Source organism: Argentina silus, assembly GCF_951799395.1.
Source record: "Argentina silus genome assembly, chromosome: X".
Classification (NCBI taxonomy): Eukaryota; Metazoa; Chordata; class Actinopteri; order Argentiniformes; family Argentinidae; genus Argentina; species Argentina silus.
Genome location: NC_139653.1, coordinates 49,755,110 through 49,771,561, shown reverse-complemented (window position 1 = coordinate 49,771,561; position 16,452 = coordinate 49,755,110).

The following is a 16,452-nucleotide window of genomic DNA, read 5'->3' as shown; positions in this document are numbered from 1 at the left end:
GCTCGGCTGGGAAAAAACCCTGGACCCACTGACACTCTCCAGGACCAGGTTTGAGTCACAATACAGTATACACACATGTTTGATACCGTTCCTCATTTTGTTCCATGCATAACAATGCATTATTCTACAGGCTCATTTCTACTCTGACTGCGGATTTTGCCCATTGTCTTGTTTAACCTTTAAATAACCTTTGCATGGGTTATTATAAACATGGTGAAGACATTTTTAGAGTATTGAAATTATAATTACAATAAGGACTTGTTAAAACAAGTCCTCTTGTATTTTCAAGTGGTTCAAAATAAAGTGCCCTATAATGTATACGGCAAATACGATTTGATTGATGATATAATTAAACTAGTCGAAACTAGTATGTTATTGGATTGCATTATTCACGAGAAATATGTTTCTATGCTTTTATATTTTCTATGTATCTTGCGGATAATATTAATCGGTTTCAGCGGTTCACTGCAACGAGAATAGGCGACATCTGTACCTGCAAGACTATCGTCTAATGCGATTGTCAAACAGTATTTTTTTCATGGAAAGATATAGCCTATATTAGGGTGAAGGTTTGTAGGACGCTTTCATTTAATGTGTCCTAATAATAACCGTTTTAAACTCCTATTTAAGATCTTTCAATTTTGTGAAATCATTTGGTATCAAAGGGGCAATGTCATTCATGATTGCATTGACTATAGACTTTTCAAATGCATACCAATTGGCCCAGTATCATTCGTAATGATAGCCTATTTTCCCTGTTTCATGATCATTCATGTATATTGATTAATCAACTTAAATATCATTTCATGGTACACATGAGGCTCACTGTAGTCCGATGTCCACTACTATGATGCAATATGACATGCCATTATGATGTCAAGATCAGATTATGTTTCAATAGCACACCCTGCGCATATATAGTACAACAAGTCGGAGCCAAGACCAAACAACTGATCATGTTCACTTGTTTCTCTATCAGGCAGTGGAGGATGATCTGTGATGGCATGAGAGACCCTGTAAGTTTACCTGTATGTTAGTTAAACAGTGAATCTAAATGATTGTCTTCAGGCTGAACACCTCACATCACAGCCTCACAAACTATTTCTTCACTCTCTTTTGAATGAATACAGGTGACCAAGGCTAAGCTTGACATAACGTACCGGAGGATAGTGAAACTGATTAGCATGACAAAAGAAGTCCTCCTCCCGACTCTACAGTAGAGCTGAATGAGACCAGGGATGCTGCAGCCTCTCAGAGTGGGTCAGGACTCTCCTCCACCACGTCTCTGGAGGAACGAGAGGCCCAGTCCCAGTCTAGGGTGGTGAGGCTGCAAGAGAAGGACCTACCGAATAGGGGCGGCAGCACCAAGTAGACCTTCAACCAGCGGGTGAAACCCCCAGTCACCGATTGGGAGCAGGAGTCGGAGGAGGAACTAAGGAAGCACTAAGGAAGCCGGCCAGCACGACCTGCACGCAAACTGGTCTTCCTCAGGGAGGTATGTTATGATCACAACCACACCTCAATGCAATCACTATTATGACCATAACAACACTAATAACTTTAAGTCAGGTGGTAAACCCCCCACAAGTATTTTTTTTTGTTGTTGAGCGGAGTAACTCTAAATGTTTGTTACAGACTCCATGAATACAATTTTAGAATGATTTTTTGTGAAATGTAAAATGTTTTTACCATTAGACAAATATACAAAATACCAACAATAACCAGAAAGAGTTACATGTCTTTGTAAGAGATCAATCTCTCTACACCTGAGTCAGACATGAGTCGTCATAACTGTTATGCTCCTCATGGATTGATAAAGTTTGATTAAATTGAATTGAATGTAATATTTGTGTTTGTTTTGAAATTTGAGACCTCGCTGTAGCATGCCTACGGAGGATTGCCCCCCCCTGGATGACCCACTCCTCTTTGGGATCACCAAGGACACCATCCTCCAATCACTGATCAGGAGGGCTCTGCTAGAGCAGAGCACAGGTGTGTGTCCTCCTCTGAAGGTGTGGGACAACACCTCGGCATTATTACAAGAGAGGAGTTTCACACCAAAACCACCAAGGCCGTGAGTACGATTCTGTGTCGGAATATCCACTGTTGGTCACCCATTGGCTCCTCTAGTCATGTCACTGTCCAGGCCAAAATGGCTGCTGTGATGACCACCTCCCTCACTCTGAGTTATTTTGACTCAGAGGCGTCTCACGTCATCGACACCTTTGTGTCTGACGTTCAAGACGTCATTCAGACTATTGATTTGGATGTGCCTATTAAAAATGCTCATAATAACATTTTCTCTACTCCCCGTAAGATTTGTGTAATGATGTAGAATAAATTGTCTGACCTCCCCACTCGAGGATGTGTCAGTAGTGGGAGGGACTCACAGAATGAAACGGAACCAACTCTAGAATTACTGGACATCAGCGATGAGGTTTGGGAGTGTTTCTCAGGCCAGCCAGCATCACGCTGTCACCAAAGAAGTCTTTGCTGAAATTGTGTCCATACAGGACATACAGGACTGAAGTGGCGTGGGTAGAGTCCTCACTGTCAGTCTGAAGGAAGTCCTCGAATTGAGTCCCTAGCGGCTGGTATTTTTGTGGAAGGCATCATTTCTGGACTGGAGGATTATCTCATTATCTCATTCTCTGTGTAGTATTTCTGAGCTCACTGTATTTTGACTGTATTCATGGAACTTGGTCCCCTGTGTTCCATAGATAGAATTTACAGCTTGTCTTTTCTCCAATATATCTATTTTATTGTCTGGTTGATAATGATTCACTTTGATTCATGTTGAATGGTGAGAGTGCAGTTTTTATGTTGGTGTTTGTTTCCGCGTTTTCAAGATTGTTTGTACTCCTTGCAAATTAGTGGATGTCTCCTGGCTTGTATGTGTTTCTTTGTGACGTAGAGTTATTCAGATATTCGTCCTGGGCCGCATGAACGTTCTATACAGCACCGACCACGGCAACCTTCGTTTCCACCAGTAGAGTGCACTAATGTATCTTTTTAACAACTGCAACTTTTTCATTGTCTTTACTGTGCTGTGTCAATTTTGACCCCAGCTTCATTTTCTCCAGACGAGTTGCTTCCCATCGTTTTGGGATAAATGACAGTAGTCAACTATAACCTTGTTAAACAAAATCCTTCCTAATATATAATATTTCATGGACTGTCTGGGTGTTACGAACCCCCCCAGATACTACGTCTAGGGATATAAAAGGGGGGAGAAACGTAACATACAGTATCTGTATATGCTGCTGAAACCTGCTGGTGCGGTGGTAGTGCAACACACACAATGACTGAGTAAAATGCAAACAAGACAGATTTATTAGAAATATATACAACAAACAACCAGACAACATGGGGGAAACATAGAGAGGGAACTAAGGGGAGGACGCCAGACGGCGCCAAATAAATGAAAACAAAAATAACCCAGAAGCTAATATTCTAATCCTATCTGTTCTAACTACGAAAGATCTGCTATCTAACTAACTATGTCTTGCCCGCTTACCCTAGACCCAAATTACAAGAGGTGGCGCCCGCATGGGGAAACTAACCTAATGTATATAACAAAACCAAACCTACGTGATGGAGGTGTAAGCCCATCGGCGCGTTACCTGCCTAACTCGCCCTCCCCTGGGGCTAACTACAGGTGTAGCAGCGGACACAATGGTAGAACAGACACTTACAAGAACAGTATAATACTATGATACCAAATGACAGAAAAACCGCTAACCGATGCTACCACACCCCTCCCTTCCTGAAGTTTGCGCGAAAGTTTTAAACGGAGACGGACGTTGGTCTAATTGGTTGATGGAGGCCGCCAGGTGAACCCATTGGTCGAAGGGCAACAGGGGGAGTGACGGACAAAACGATGATTGACAGGGGGATGAACCAATAACTGGGAGATAGAGATAGAGAGGGAAAAACAAACAGACAAACGACACTACACGCACACAAATGTGGGGACGTAACACTGGGTGAATTGTGAGTTGGTGTTGTTGACAAACTCCTTTTATTTTCAATGGACAAAAGCTCTCATTGGAGTGAGGGTGCTGCAGTCACTTTTTAGGATGACTGACTGGCTGATGTATTAAGCATTACATTTGGGATATAGTGTAAGATGTACATTTACAACACATTGTTCCTTTATCAGGTGGCCTACCTAAATTGCATGTACAAATTGTCTTTCTCTTGTTCTCAATGTTGTGTTTCTGAGCAGTTGACTGCATGTATGGGACTTGGTCCCCTGTGTTCCAAATATTTTACAGCTTGTCTTTACTATAACAGCCTATTATTCTGATTCTGATTCTGATTCTGATTCAGATTATTATTAGTAGTAGTAGTAGTAGTAGTAGTAGTAGTGGGCTTGTTTAAGAAAGAGCAACTATTGTATTTACAAACGTATTATTAGGTGGACTTGCTTAAGCAGTTGTTATTGGTCATACTTATTAGTGGGCTTGCTTGAGCAAGACCAACTATTGTTATTGCTCACTTATTCTTACTATTCAAATTCTTCCGATGTTTCAGGTATGCCACTCCTCCAACAGCTTTTAAACTAAGTCTAACTTATGTTGCTTACATTTATATTTTTCAAACTCATTATATTTTTTTAAATATTCAGCTTTTAACTTGATGCAGTTAGCTGGCAAGGTAGCCAGCGATTAGCGATTATGTTAACACAAACTTCGTAGGCATTTCTACGCTAGTAACAGAGTAGAGAAAGTGTTTAAAAAGTGTTTGTTTTTTTCATACAAAAAAAGAAACTGTTTTTTTATGTCAAACTTTTTGTTTGTCCCGCCATTCTATCACTTTGATTGGTTTCTTGGCCCAAATAACTACTCTACCTAACTACATTTGGCCAATGAGACCACAAATAATGTGTCCGTCATTCGTGGCGTCTGCTATTCAATACATCCATTTAGTTTCATACCATTTATACTGTTAACTCTCTTGGTGTTGTGGCTAGCGCGGCCGGTTTGTAAGCGGAAGGTTGCGAGTTCGATACCCGCTTAAGGCAAGCTACTCTACCCCGCCGTTCGTTACAATACGTTTTGCGCTGTACGCCATTTTGTCTGAAATCCTATTCATTCCTATGGCCATTTGATCTGAATGGGGAAATGTATCCACTTTTTCATATTTTAACCTTAACACGTCAATTAACGTTTACAATGTGTAGAATGATTAACTGACTAACTTCCATTAATAATGTTGATACTATTTAGACTTTTTAAATTTCATAAACAAACATGGGTTTCTATGAGGATCATAGGGTACCTATGATACATTCCATCTATACCTCCCCACTCTATTCTTCCAATTTTTCAGGTATGCTACTCCTCCTATAGATTTTAAGGTGGGTCTAACTGGATTTGCTTTCATTTATATTTTTAAAACTCATAATACTTTTCAAAATATTCAGCTTTTTGTGATTCAAAAACTCCTATCTTTTAACATGGTGAAATGTGTGATTGTTGTTGATAGGCTACCTGATGCAGTGCTTTAGCTCGCAAGATAGCTAGCAACGATTAGCGATTATGCTAACACGAACTTCGTTGGCATTTCTATGCTAGTAACAGAGTATCTTACTATTAAGAGAACGTGTTTAGAACATGTTTTTTTCATACAAAAAGAGAATATGTTTATTTCAGAAAATGTTGTAAAAATATCTAAATTTCGCAGTCTTGCTGTGACATTTTTTTTGTCCGGCCCCTCCGTGCTATTCTATACATCCATTTTGTTTCATACCATTTATTCTTTTTGTGCTGTACGCCATTTTGTCTGAAATCCTATTCATCCCTATGGTCATTTGATCTGAATGGGGACATATAAAAATGTATCCACTTTTTCATATGTTAAGCTTGATACCTCAATTACACTTTACAATGTGTAGACTGACTAACTTCCAATCAGAGTTTTGATGCTATTTAGACTTTTTAAGTTTCATACACAAACATTGGTTTCTATGAGGATAATTGGGTTTCTATGATACTTTCTATCTATACCTCCCCACTCTATTCTTCCGATTTTTCAGGTATGCTACTCCTCCTACAGCTTTTAAGCTAGGTCTAACTTGAGTTGCTTACTTTTTTTTTTTTTTTTTAATAAATATTCAGCTTTTTGTGATTCAGAAACTCCTATCTATTAACATGGTGAATGTGTGATTGTTGTTGCTAGGCTACCTGATGCAGTGCTTTTGCTGGCAAGATAGCTAGCAACGATTAGCGTATATGCTAACACGAACTTCGTAGGCATTTCTATGCTAGTAACAGGGTAGCTTGTTATTAAGGAAATATGTTTAGAATGTGTTTTTTTCATACACAGTGTATATTTATTTCTGAAAATGTAGTGGAAGATATCTTCATTTTCCAGTTAAGTAGCCGCCATCTTGTTATGACTTGTGTTTTTCCCGCCCCTCTGTCATTTTGATTGGTTTCTTGGCGCAAAGAACTACTAAACCTTACTACATTTGGCCAATGAGAGCACAAATAATGTGTAAATACTGACGTTTGCCATTCATTACATGCATTTTGTTTCATACCATTTATACTTGTTGCGCTGTACGCCATTTTGCCTGAAATCCTATTCATTCCTATGGCCATTTGATCTGAATGGGGACATTTAACAATGTATACACTTTTTCATATGTTAAGCTTGACACCTCAATTAAACTTTACAATGTGTAGACTGATTAACTTCCATTCAGAGTTTTGATCCTATTTAGACCATTTAAGTTTCATAAACAAACATGGGTTTCTATGATGATCATTGGGTTCCTATGATACCTTCTATCGATACATCCCCTCTCTAATCCATCCTCTCTTTCATCTGTCCATTCATCCATCCAGCAGAACCAGTTTCTATCTATCCTTCTCTCATCTAACTATCTTTCCCTCATCTATCTAACTTCATCTGTCTATCTTTCGACAGATATCAATATATATAATATAGACAATATAAATCTATATAACATATACTGTCTCTCATCTGTTGATCTACAGTATCTATCATCTATCAATTCATCCATCCAACCAAACAACCAACCAACCATTCATCCATCCACCCAACTTATGACTCAAACCATCTTTAACTGTATTCTCTACTAAAATAAGACTCTCACTTTCTTTCAACGACAAAGCAAATCTATCTATTGTCCAAACCATCTTTAAACTTTTCAGTTTTTCAGGTATACTACTCCTCTACAGCTTTTTTAGCTTGGTCTCACTTCAGTTGCTTCCATTTATATTTTTCAAACTCATTATATTTTTACAGTATTCAGCTTTTTGTAACTCAAACACTCCTAACTTTTAAAGTCAAGAGCTGTGAAGGATGTTTGCACTGCGTTTCGAGCCATATACAGTCATGAGAAAAAGTTAGGACACCCCCCAAAATATTAAGTTATTCTCTTAAAAATATGGACATATCAATATGTTATCTTCTTTCTAACAATGTCTATAGATAAAGGGGATGTAATTGAACAAAAAACTATGAAAATGTAACTTTGTAATCATTTATTTAACGAAAAATTTACAATAATGCCAATTCCTACTGAGGAAAAAGTTAGGACACCCTATGCCCTAATAGCTAGTATTGCCCCCCTTGGCTGAAATAACCTCAATTAGACGTTTCTTATAACTGTCTACAGGTCTCTGACATCAATTGGGAGAACGTTTTTCCCACTCCTCCTTGCAGAATTCTTTCAGCTGTGTGATGTTCGAGGGGTGTCTTGCATGCACAGCCAGTTTCAAATCAATCCACAGCATCTCAATAAGATTAAGATCCGGGCTTTGACTTGACCATTCCAGAACTCTCAATTTATTTTTCTTGAGTCATTCCTTGGTAGATTTACTGGAATGTTTTGGGTCATTGTCATGTTGCATGGTCCACATCTGCTTCAGCTTCAACTTTCGAACAGATGGTCTCACATTTTCCTCAAGCACCCTCTGATACAATACAAAATTCATAGTGGATTCTATGATGGTGAGCTGACCAGGCCCTGCTGCAGAAAAGCAGCCCCAAACCATGACATTTCCACCCCCATGCTTCACAGTTGGTATGAGGTTCTTGTTCTCAAATGCTGTCTTGGTTTTGCGCCAAACATGTCTACTCTTACTGTGCCCAAATAGTTCAACTTTGGATTCATCTGTCCAAAGCACATTGTTCCAGAAGTTCTGGTCTTTCTCTAGGTGTTCTCTGGCAAACTTTAGTCTTGCCCTGATGTTTTTTTTTGACAGCAGGGGTTTCCTCCTTGCACACCTCCCATGTAATGCAAACTTGTTCAGTCTCTTTCTTATGGTGGATGCATGTACTTTGACATCAATTGTGGCAAGAGATACCTGTAGGTCTCGTGATGACATTCTGGGATTGTTGGAGACTTCTTTAAGCATCTTTCGGTCAGCTCTTAGGCTGAACTTGCTTGGGCGGCCTGACCTGGCCATGTTGGTGGTGGTTTTAAATGTTCTCCAGTTGTAAATTATTTTCCGGACAGTGGAATGGCCAATTTCGAATAGTTTGGAGATCTTTTTATATCCCTTCCCAGACTCATATGCATCTACAATTTTTCTTCTGAAGGCCTCAGAGAGCTCTTTTGATCTCGCCATGGTGATGCAACTCACTTCAACAATCAAGAGCAAACCAAACTAAATATCTGAGGTTTAAATAGGACAGGCTCCTCCAAAATCCTCTGTAACGATGTTCTAATCATCTGCACCTGATGTGGTGCTCTTTATTATAATTTTAGGCATTTTAAGTGGAACTAAATGTAGGGGTGTCCTAACTTTTTCCTCACAAGAAGATTGCATTTCTATTAATTACATTTTACCAATAATTTTTTAAATAATTTGTTTCAGTTGTATTTGTTTAGTTATATTACCTCAATTTTTCAATATTGTTCAAATGAATATCAAATGTCCATATGTTTGAATATGTTGAAGAAGACAAAGGTTTTCATAGGGTGTCCTAATTTTTTCTCATGACTGTAGCCTCAGTAGGTGAAAACAAAGTTTGATCTAGCTTGTATATCCGACAAATATTATTCATCCCAAGACACAGGCAGTCAGCACTTGTATACAAAATTCACTGCAGGTTTGTGTGGTGATTATTTTTTTTTAATTTACAGTCTTATTCACATGTTTTCAAATACTGCTGACAAATAATTTGTTTACGATTCGTGCATACATTGTATTGGACACACTTTTATGAAGGTTGTACTTAAAATAGCCTTTCGCAATTGCTTGCTTGATCGTTTCAGATTAACAATCAAAGCAAAGTAGTGGACGTATCTTGATCACAGCAGGGCGTGTCCAAAACTAGGGGTGCATTTTGTTTGTATGCCGGTGCCCTCCTCCCAAATAGGCAATGGCATTATGATAAATAATGTGTGAACAAAACAGGATTTCAGTACATTGTTTTATTTGTTCCATGTTTGAAAGAAAATCAAGATTTAGCAGACAGGTAGTTGTTCTCTATGACAAATGTAGCAAACAGACCTGTGTCAACAAATCTCAGTTTAGGCGCGTTGCTATTTACAGACTAAAATCAAAAATTCAGTGTGGCTAGAGCGAGATGTTCCCGAGCCAGCCAGAAGTTTAACCTTTATAGTGATTTTCTGTATGGTTGATGGGGGAGGGTAATCTTTTTATTGATAGTTTCCGATTAACAAACAAAGGCGTGAACATGAATCCAGCACACTTTCCCCCTTCAAACAATCCACCAAAACATGCGATACAAAATAAATGCATTACTATCCCACTGAAATCCCAAATCCTTACTCCTGTCTCGCATGAAAATACGTTGCATTATTTAAGCCGACTCACGCTTATTAATGTCAGACTGCGATAAACATTTCCCCCGCTTCTGTACACATTAACATGAGTCCATGTAGCTGAAATGAGCAGAATCAACTGAGAATATATCCTATGAGTAAATTAATATGGAATTTCGCAGAGTGCCACATATATTCAATGTCTGACATACTTTTATGAAGTGTCCATGAAGACATTAATTATTTCTAAGTTAAGGTTCATCCAAATACATCATCACCCCCCTGACAGCATTTGAGGCAGCACCCCCTCACGAAATATAATTTCTCTAAAACACTTCCCCCGCTTATCTGCGCTGTGAGAGAATGCTTGATGACAATATGAGAGTAGATAGGACTTGGTCCCATTGTTTGGTCCTCGTTAAAATAACCTGATATTTAAACCATTTCCACCCTTCATCTTCGCAATTCATGAGCTGATATAATAAACTTGATTTTGTCTATCTGATCAATCTATCTGATAAGGCAAACCATTCTCCATATTTCAATTACAGCCAGGGATGGACAGCTGATTACAGCTAACCCATACTGCATGAGTTGTATTATTCTTTCTTGCGAAATATACTTCCCCCACGTATTTGAGCAGAGTGGGAGTGATTAGGTGTAAATGTTATAGTGTTAAACGCTCTTTGCTTTGTGAGCGCGCTGTGGGATGGCGGAATATCCAAAATGGGAGGTGGTGCGCGGAAACGTAGCGCCTGCTACTGTAGATTGCAGCGCATGACAGTTATATGCAACGCTTATCAGAGCTTAAAAGGCCTTGTATCATAAACCTGGGATCCGATCATTTCATGCTTTTCATTTACACTAACCACAACGTTATTCTCTCATCAAAAGTAACCAGACTTGCTTGTTTAACAAACTTTTCCTGTCCTTGCAAAACATGGAGTTACGGTAAAACTGCCCCGTTTGGCTCTGACAAAGGTATATCTTCTCATGTAAGATCATCATCCGTTTGCGATGTAGTGATGACAATGCAGGGTCGCTGGCCTCTCCACGTCCCCCAGGGCTCTGTCTTAGGGCCTTTACTGTTCTCCCTTTATACCAAATCTCTTGGCTCGGTAATTTCCTCACATGTTTTCTCCTACCAATGCTACACAGATGACACTCAACTCTTTCTCTCTTTCCCCCGATCTGACTCACAGGTGGTAACACGTGTCTCTGTGTGTCTTGCAGACATGTCTGCTTGGATGTCAGCCCACCAACTCAGGCTCAACCTTAAAAAGACTGAACTGCTCTTCCTCCCTGGGAAAGCCTGCCTTCTCCAAGACACTCCAACATAGTAGAGCATTCTACTGTGACCTCCTCCCAGACAACCAAGAATCTTGGGTTGATCCTTGACAACCACTTATCATGTGCGGCAAACATCACAGCAACAGTATGCTCCTGTAGATTCTTCCTCTAAAATATCAGAAGGATATGTCAATTCCTCACCAGAGAAGCAGCACAACTCTTGTTCCAGACACTTATGATCTCCAGCCTTGACGACTGCAACGCACTCTTGGCCGGGCTCCCGGCCTCCACCATCAGACCTCTGCAGCTCATCCAGATTGATGTCGCCCGTCTGGTGTTCATCCTCCCCAAATTCTTCCATATCACCCTCCTCCTTCGCACCCTTCACTGGCTCCCGGTAGCAGCTCGCATCAGATTGAAGACCATGGTGCTCGCCTACTGGGCGGCAAAGGGAACAGCCAGCAATGGTCATCAAGCAATGGTACTGACATTGCCGCCTCTGTGTGGATGCAGCGATCGCGCTATTCGATCACAGCTTTTCACTGTCCTGGCGTTCCTGTGGTGCAACAAGCTTCCCACTGCTGTCAGGACTGTAGAGTCACAATCTATCTTCTGCCATAGAATGAAGACCCACCTCAGACATATTGACTGTCCCTCCTAAAGATTTCTTCATCCCCACTGCTCCCCTGTACAGTTTCTCTACTGTAAAAAAGAAAAAGGTAATTCTTCCTTTTTCTAGCATTGTGACTGCCAATGGCCCCTGGACTGAACATATATTTGTTTTTCTTATGATGACTAATGTATAGATGATTCACTTACTTTAGACAAATGTACAAATGTAAGTCGCTTTGGATAAAGATGTCTACTAAATGTCTAAAATGTAAATATTAATGTAAATGTAAAATTACGTGTGAGCTCATTAGCGATCAAAATCATTGATTTTGATGCTGAGAGTATGTACTACTAAAACACTGAAACATAATCTGCTAAAACATACTATATACTACTGATGGTATGTGCTACTAACACATTGAAATATAACCAGCAAAGTAACACACTATATACTACTGATGTTATGTACTACTACTATGCTAAGTATAAGCAGCAAAACATATTATATGCTACTTGTGATATGTAATACTAATGTCCTGAATGTCTAATGGCAAGACATACTATTCAAATGTAAAACTAATCTGATAACTTGGGGTTCATTTATGTTGAAAGGAGGTTTTGCCTGTTTAATGATTAGTGATGAAACTGATCTGTCTAACTATGTGTAACGAATAAAGTTGAAATGTAATAAATTGGAAAGGGAAAGAGAGAAAGGGGAATTAAGTCAAAGTTGAGAGAAGTTGGGTTGAGTCCAGAAGGCAGTGGTTTCCGATAACAGTCATAGTCAAGGACGACCCAGAGGGGGGTAAGTAGGAACTTTAAATGTCAACGGGACCTAGATGCTCACTGGAAAAAGTTATGCTCTGAGGAGTTCATGAAGGGGCAGGGTTATACAAATCTGGTTGTTAGGCGTATTTTAATAGCAATTTTCCACAGAGGAGGATGGATCCCTAAAGAGACCAGGAGGTCAAGCCCAATCAGGGTATCCACAACGAAAATCAACTCCGGAGAGAGTTTAGTTTCAGAAAGCCCCCAGTCTGAATTGCTGTTAGTATCAGGAGGAGGCTCACTCTTTTTAGCTGCCTATATTCAGTGGAAGGGATTGCGAGGGGTTGAGTGACCACTTCACTTGTGCTGGGAGGTGGGCCATTGTAGTTCCTTGGCTGAGGGTACAGTGCTACTTCGGAGAAATCAGCAGGGCTGAGAGGATTCAAGAGTATTTCGGCAGCAGCCACTGTCAAAACTGTATGGAGCCTATCTAAATGTATTCTAAGTTAGACAGGCTAGGGACAGCTAGAGTGAGACTTATTTTCCTTATCTTACTTCAAGTACTATAATATCTATCAACATTTGGTTTCATTTCCTTTCATTCTTTGGTAATTCCTGTTACTCCTATCTATTTACTTTCACTTTAATTTATTTTATTTATTTTATTTTACTTTATTCATTTTAGTATGACACTTTTGTTATATTTTGTTAAACTACTTTACTCTTTTACTCTGGTATTACAATACTCTTATGTATACTTTCTTTTACTCTAATTACTATGAATACTTTGAAAAGATTTTATTTATTTTATTTTAATTCATTTTGATAATTACTTTAATTACTTTGCATCTTCCATTTTTATTATTTTTTCCTTAAATATTTCTTTTTACTTGGAGATCGGGAGTCATCTGAGTCCCTAGGCTGAGGGTGCGGTGATAGACCGGAGTGAGTGAGTGGGAGAACTTTAACCTTCGGTGTATAGACTTACCGTAACTACTTCATCTTCTTCTGTATTTTTATTCTTTTTCCATTAAATCACTTCATTGATATCTTGTACTGCCATGCTGTAATGCTTACACTGCAAATTATTTGAATCTTATCAAGATAAAAAAACTTAGATTTAGAAGTGTTAGATAATTTATCTTGTTTTAAGAGTGAATTTCTTATTTTAAGTGTTCAACTTTACACTATAATCTTAAATCAAGCACAACCTTATCTTTTTTGTCTCAAATAGGCATGAAATCTTAAAATGAGGTAAATAACTGTTAAAATAAGATCTTTTACATCTCTCCCCCAAATTCTCATCAAAATAAAGCTTGTTTTAAGATTCAGTAACAAACTCAAGTTGCTTGATTCAAGAGTCACACAAAAAGCATCTGAAAGAAACAGAGTTTATTATTGCTCTACCTTCAAGTATGTTCAGACAATGTCAGGATAAATTATACAGCCTTCACCACAACTCACCATACAGTCAATGGAATTGTTTAATGACCAATGTTTGTTTAACAAAACAGGCCCAGGAAACACAAAACAGGAAACAGGCAAACTTGATCACCCAATACATTGTTGCTCCAAATTAATGTCTGTGGGCAATAAGATCACAAAGACACAATTCTGGACTAAAATTCAGTGTTTCATAACACTGGTACTCAAAAGCAACATAAGAGGAATCGATCACAGAGAAATCTTATCTTTTTTGATGACCAATGTTTGTTAACAAAACAGGCACAGGAAACACAAAACAGGAAACAGGCAAACTTGATCACCCAATACATCAATGCATCCCTTATCATTCCTCCATTTTAATGCCTACTTCTGTGGGCAATAATATCACAAAGACTATATTTTATTGGCACAAACATATGTTCCTTGAAACTAACTGAAAAATAGGAAATACAGTCAATGAGTTCATGTACAAATTCTGTAGCCTGGGCAACATTGGGAACTGCCACCTCATATGCCAGCAATTCTGGACTCAAATTCAGTGTCTCATAACGCTGGTACTCAAAAGCAACATAAGAGGAATCAATCACAAAAATATCTTTTATCAGTCCGAACACTGGGAAAGCACCATCTACATTTACAATAATCATAGATTTCCCACTAATGTACTTATTGCCATTGAGGATGTACCATTTCACTGAGACAACAGATTGCATGACCTCTACGCCTAGAAAATCTTTGACTTTTCTCTTAACATAATCAATATTTTTGACAGCTGAGACAGGCCCCGATTCTCTTTCACTAGCAAAAATTGGATGCTCAATGCCTATTTCATTTTGACAACATTCAAGGAACTGATTATGGTTTGCAAGCGATTTACAGACATTTTTGAAATTTAACTTAGAAGCCCACTGCTTAAAATAACTGTGCTTAGCTTCAAATCGCATACACATACTTCTAATTAATGGACCATGACGTCAGTGATCGCGGTTCTCCACTTGAGTAACTGAAAGAGTTGGGTGCGTTACATTTGAAGAAGTGCAAGAACAGCGGCTCAAGGTCAGTAAACTTTATAGAATTGGTAAATATTACTTGCCAAAATCATATTGGTTGTTGTGGCGGTATTACAAAATCTGCCAAGAAGCAGAAGAAGAACATGCTTTGTCCGTATGTCGGTATATGCTTAGCAAGCTAGTTAATTGTTAGCTAATGTGCACTTTTACACGCTACCCGCTAGCTAACGAGCTCTGTTTGCCTATGGGTTTTCCCAGGTAGTTCTACGGTACCGCCTGTTAATGCTTCAGGGAGCTGATGAATCTCGGATGGATACTTTTGACGATGCCACTCTATCGGTGCTGGAGGGTAAGTCATGAATGAAGTTTATATCTGATGTATTGATGCTATTTATAGAGTGTACTTTAGTTTATTAATAACTGAATACCTTATTTGAAATCCCAAATTTTTCTGCTTGCTGGGTTTTTCCTCAACCTTCATTTGCTTAACGAATTTAAAATATGCTTAGGATGAAACATTTTAAGTAAGAGTCAGAATTCTAAAGCAAAATATATGATTGTGAAATAGAAATCCCACATTTTAAAAACACGCGGTCTGCAGTGTCCCGCCGGCGGGAACGTTACCCTTCCCCCAACCCCCCCAACATTGTAAATCATCCGCCATTCATCAGATTGTTATGTAGCATAGTCATTATACCTCATTTGAAAGCTTGGACTCTTGGGAACCAATACATGACAATGTAAAATATGTGGAGTGTTTTTACAATTTCAGGTTAATCTAACTATGTCTCTGGTGCTTCACTACCTTCTAGCTGCAGTGTATAGCCTTACTAAATAAATTGATTGGTTCTGTAGCTTGCTACTGCTTTATCTAAAGATAGATATTTGTCATATATCTCACAGCTGCCAGTGTTGATGAGGAGGCTTTGAAAGGCCTTAGCCGGGATGACCTGAGGGATCTTTTTCCTGGCCCAGAGAATTTCCTCAAAAGAAAGAAACTTTGGAATTTCATCAGTGAAAATGTAAACACAAATTGGAATGAGTAAAAATGAGTAAAGTATGAATTTTAATGGTTCTAATGCATTTTGTTTTCATTCTACACAATCCTAATAGTGTGAAAATACCACGGACCAAGATGCCAACAATTGTGCCATGCCACCATGCCAGCCTCAAACCTCAACCCCCATATCTGCTGAGAAAAAAATGAAAATGCCAGACCCTCCAGAGTATGTGGTGTACACAGATTCAGAGATAGACATGGTGCGTAGTCAATACTTTGCACTGCTCTGCAATGGAAAGGAAAAAAATTACAAAATGTCCAAGGAGCTATGTTGCAGACTTGTAAGGAACACAATAACCAGTATGGTTGCTATCCTGCGTGCTAGTCCCATGGGGAAAGAAGTCAGATACCCGTCAAAATTGGAAATGAGAGCCATGTCACAGAAGATTATAGACTATTACCCAATGTTACGGGATGATGATCCAAACATGCCATATGTAAGTATTATTTTTTATCTAAACCAAAACTGTGGGCAGGTCAGCAACAAGACAAACAAC